Here is a 5560-nt window from a genome sequence, read left to right as displayed (position 1 = left end):
GAGTTAGTTGCATCACCTATACTTGCATTATCTCGATATGTCCACGAATATCGCCTAAATATTGGTGGAGTAACGTATGAGTATATTTTATCTTTGGTCTAAAACATAAAAATAGTTCCTGCCCCAAAAAAGTTGTTCTAGCGTGAATTTAATGCCTTTGATTCACGTCGATAAACACAAAAACTTGTACAAGTTAGACCTGATATTGGATATTATACACTTTATTTTTATTAGGAATCCGCAAGGAACCACACCTTTTTTATCCCGGCATGTTCAAAACATTTGTAGTAATATGAGAAGTAGTTGTAGTATATTTTATGTCTTACACACTTATATTTCAGCATATTCTGCTTTAATTTGCTTTATTGGATTCTTAGGACGAATTAGGGTCTGGCCTAACATATTCGCTTTGTTTATCTTGTGTTCTATTAAATTTATCATCCGTCCCCGAATGGGACTGCACAAATGAGTATTGCTGTTCGTTTTATAAAAAAAAAAATCTAAACTTCTTAATTTACATTAACAATTAAATCGTAGTGTCAAATAAAGCTCTTAAAGCGAGTTAAGACAAACCTTTATTGAACAGTGCTTAAACGACAGATGTGTTTAATATTTTGTTTAAAGATTCGATATCTTATTCACCGTAGTCTACACTCTCAGAAGAATTTGCGTGCACATTAAATGAAAAACACTATATATCGCCGGCCTCTAAAGGGGATGTACCGTCTTTGCCACTCAGACCTCATAAAGATTCAACAAAGGTAAAAATTCATGACATTTTTCGACCATACGCCGTTAAATGCCCCATCGTCAACGAAGTAAGTGTATCAAACTCCAAAGCTAAAACCACGCTGCACATAACGTTTCTGTGCACCCCAACCTATCATTTCAACACTGCGATGAACGCTAATGGCGCTGTCTACCGTTATATATATATATATATATATATATATATATATATATATATATATATATATATATATATATATATATATATATATATATATATATATATATATATACATAAAAAATTGTAAACTACTGGTCTAAACACACACACACACAGACACGCCAGAAACTCCACGCTCATAAGCGCTTAATTATATTGTTCGTTGTAGAACCAGGAAGGATCACTATTTTTCGTGTTAAGCGTGCTCGGAGCACGCTCTCCGTAGCTCGCTTTTTTTTTTTTTCTTCTTGCTTACTTTATGTTTTTTTTTTATTTAAAGGTAAACAAGAAGTTGGCCGTGATTTGCGCCACCCGAGCCGACAAAACAAGCCGCTCCTTGCTAAGTGAGTTTGCAGCCTTTAAAGAGGCCGATGGACATAAGTATGAGGACCTTGTTTCAAATGTCTTGAAAGTATAAAGTGTCGCATTCATCCGACAGAACCTCACGGTGTAAGTTTTGTGTGCGTGACATTCATCATATGATTTCGGCGTCGTATCAAGTTGGCCTCACATGGTGATATCAAGGAGGTTGTATCCAAACTTTTGGTGTGATGGTGGTGCCCGTAGTTGACGCCAAAAATACCGACCTTCGCCTTCTAACTCGGAGCAGAAAACGGATTGACGCGGTCTGCTGCGTACGACTGATGTGATCGTTGCCTTGAATTGTTGTGATGTGCTGCACTTCATTGAAGGCAAGTGTTTGTGAAAGGACTGCAGCCGTTCACGAAGGGAATAATGGTGCGCTCGTGCGTCGCTTTTGGCTGTGTAAATCATGTGAAAAAGGCAGCAATTACTTGTTATGTGCAGGTATTCATGAAACACGTTTCAACCAATCTCGCTCGTTCGCTATAGCTTATTACTGCATGTGAGCAGGCTTACGGGAGAAAGCTCGATGATTATGTGCGTTTGAATGTCTGCACATCCCAGGTTTCCCAAAGATGACGCTCGCTCTGCTGCGTGGAAGCGTGCAGTTCGGCGGAGATAAGGTTGGTCGGCTAAGGATACTAACGTTCTGTATACGGTGCACTTCGAATATGACTGCTTTGACGCAAGCGGTTAAACGAGATGACTTCTACCATGTATCATTCGATCTGTGTTTCCTGCCTCAAAATAACAGCGCAAGTAAGGCGTTACGCACAAACAGAAGTCACCACAGGACACAAAACAATCACGCATAGCGGCACAATCACAGCAGACAAAACTCACACACAGCGCTGACTCACAACTCAATTATATTTGCACTTCTTTTCTACCTATGCGTTTTCGATAGATTCCTGAAAATCAGCTGTTTTTTTTTTTTGTTTGTTTTTTTCAACGTCCCATGAAACGACGATTATAGTCGTTTATTCTTTATCGTTTTCTGCATTTACAGTAACCTGCGGAAAGCAGAGACTTTGAACGCTTATTTTGTAGTTTAGTTAGTGGCATCAGACTCGAGACGGCGCGCTTGTAAAAGCCGTGCATCTGCAAAAAGAGTACTGTAATTGACTTAATTTTCGTGAGCTTTATATTTCTCTAATGTCTCAAAGTTTCGGTTTCGTTTATAGATCCCGATCACGAATTTTTGCCATCGTAAGAAGTATACTCGTTCTCATTACCAGAGGGTTGATGGTTCGCGAAACCAATTGCTTGTGATTGTTTTGAGCGCTCGATAACTGTTTTGTCAGGAAATTTAGTGTTTTTCACTGATCTTGCTTCTATCCGCAGCCTGCCAGGGATCGAGGGCTGTCTCACTTTATTTAGTTAATTTACAGTATCCAGTTCACGATTATGAGTGTTATATTTTTTATAGGTAGAGCGAATAAATAGGCAGGCTCAGAAAAGAAAAAAAAATGAAACACGTCGTTTTAAATGTTTAAAACCATATTTAAAAAAAAAAAAAAGAAACATCTTTCGGCTCTTATTCTGCCTAAATGCTTCGTTAATAGCTCAGAGATAATTTCACAGTTATGTGAAGATATTCAAAAAAAGGGAATGCAACGTGTCTTAAGCAGCTTTCGAATCCTTTAAAACAAAACAAAAAAATATATGATTTTGATTTCCTTGTAATACGCAGCCCGAAAAGAAACAGAGCACTGTAGCGTCCCTTCCAGCTGCGCCTCTATTTTTCCCTCTGTAAGATGGCCGCGGGCCTGGTAACCTGGTTTTACCTATTAGCATGGGATGGTGTTGGAAACCGCCACTCCAGAAATCTTATATATTCCCCTTGGGTGATATACAGGGCGATAGGTTTTCATGAAAACAAAATTACAAAAAAAGGTCATACTGCTAGCGGAATGCCGTATTTCCTATGTGCCTCTCAAAATTGGCGGAAATTAACAGAGAAAATAATTATGATGATAATTTTGCTGATTAAGTAAATATGTTGAATAACTTTCAGTTATTGCTTTTAGCGATCAAGTTGCAATTGCCGAATTGGCGGCCATTGCTATTACAAGCCAGGCCAATTGAAACTATTTGCAAATGTTATCAGAGTTCGAGATACTAAATAATAAATATTTGCGTGTTTTAGTCTCATTTGAAAATCTCGCGCGAAAAAGGCGCCGTGACCCGGCCTACAATGACGCTTGGAAGAGTGACGTTACTCTTCCAAGCGTTTTCATTGTGACTAAAAAAACGTCATCAGCATAAAAAACGTGAAATTTGATTAACTGTTATCTAAATTATTGTCATATTGTATTATTATTTTTGGCCTGGTTTCTAATAGTAATCACCGTCATTTATGAAACTCCATAATCATTCGTAAAACCAATATTGAAAAAAAATATTATATTTCGGTTAATTAGCCAGCTTACCATGACCAATTTTTCTTCAGCTATATCCGCTGAAATAAAAACAAAACCCCAGCGCATCAAGAGTGCATGGTTTTTTATGCAGTTTTTATTAAAAATTTTATTAGCCTGTATATAATAAATATATGTGCTTGTTTTTTGGTATTTTCTTACGTTCTCGTATCCCTTTCGTTAGTTTAGCAACCTAAAAGTACCAATCGAGAAAACTGCATCGTAAATGTTTCAAGAACACTTTCCTTTCATCAGACCCCATAGACTTCACGTGAAGCCAAAATCTGGAGAATTTAAGCATAATAAAAATTAAATCGAAGTAAAATAGGTTGTTGGAAGTACCATCGTTCTCTCATTTTTGTCTCTACCCAATGGTATCTGTATTCGTCAATATCGTCGTACAAGACGAGTGGAAGTGCGACGAATTGCGGGGTCTATTCGAAGACAAAATAAAATTTCAAGGACCGAAACATATCTTAGTCGGTACCTACCTGATGACATATTGGCAATAAGTGATAAGGTCGGACCTTCCACAGTAGTATAATGAAGTCGCTAAATGAACGGCAAAAATGATTCACTCAAATCCACTCACAATTTCTAATTTCCTTCTATATATTTTTTTTAATAATCAATGTTTTTTTAAAATATAATCTATATAACGAATACACATTCATCTTTGCATTCCCCGACATATTTAAACTCCCCCTACAAGGCGTTATAATCATTTGGAGCACAGGAAAAAAAATGTAGGGACGCGACCATGTCGGCGCTAATGATCCGATACCTTCGAGTGTTTACGAACCTCCACAATGTCTTCGATTCGAATTGCCGCAGGCAATGAGTTGTTCTATCATTGTCTTATGTTTTTTTTTTTTGTCTGCCATTTGATTTTTTTGTTTGGCGTTGGCTTCTTTACGTTGTTGGGTCGGCCCTTTTCCCACATTTGATCGCTTGGATCCCACTGGCATTTATTATAGTCGAGAGGGAAATGCTGTGACATAGGCAAAAGGCTCACCATAGAGGAGGAAAGACGCGAAGGAACGAACGAGGCCGATGCCGGATACGGCATTTTTTATTTCGTCCTAAAGAGGGAGCGAACGAGGGGAATAACAAACATGCTAAAAAAAATATATATATATATATATATACGGTGTTTCACGAAAGGTGGACACCATCGATATTGCGAAAACTACACGTCGTAACAAAAAAAGCCTTGTATCGTTTTGGTCCTGGGCCAGGGTGCTATTTACAAAAATTATTACAGTCCGGGATAATTAGATTGTTATTTATTTTTTCGTGATTAACTTTTTTTTAATAATGTGTTTAGGGGTATGGTTTCAATGAGAAAATTGCTCAGCATCATCGAAAAACACTAAATCAACAAATTGCAGAACAATAGAAGGCACGCACAGCATTTTAAGGCTTTCTGAAAAACCGCACGAATTCGATGGGTTTTTAAGTTTCGGTCTGCTATTGGAGATATGTTTTTATTTTTGTTTACGTTTTTAAAAAGTAACGTAGAGTAGGCAACCTGTGGATATTAATTGTAATCTAAAACTTCAAATAAAAAAGAGACCATGCATACTACAAAACAATAAGTAATACGTATACATATATAAATCAAAAGGTCTCGCAACATGTCAAAAATTGTTTCTATATAAAATGGTTCAAAGTAAACTAGGGTGGCTACTCATTATACAACCTATTACGATTTGAATGATAAATTCTCACACCATTCACAGCTTGTACATACATCTTCTGAAATATTTTAACAAGTTTCAAAAGGGGACAAATACATTCCCCACTTATTTATTAGATGCGCGTAGCG

The sequence above is a fragment of the Ixodes scapularis genome, unplaced genomic scaffold (assembly GCF_016920785.2).
Source record: "Ixodes scapularis isolate PalLabHiFi unplaced genomic scaffold, ASM1692078v2 PGA_scaffold0__279_contigs__length_252992795, whole genome shotgun sequence".
Taxonomy (NCBI): domain Eukaryota; kingdom Metazoa; phylum Arthropoda; class Arachnida; order Ixodida; family Ixodidae; genus Ixodes; species Ixodes scapularis.
The sequence above is the reverse complement of the archived record's forward strand: the minus strand, read 5'-3'. Positions refer to the sequence as shown.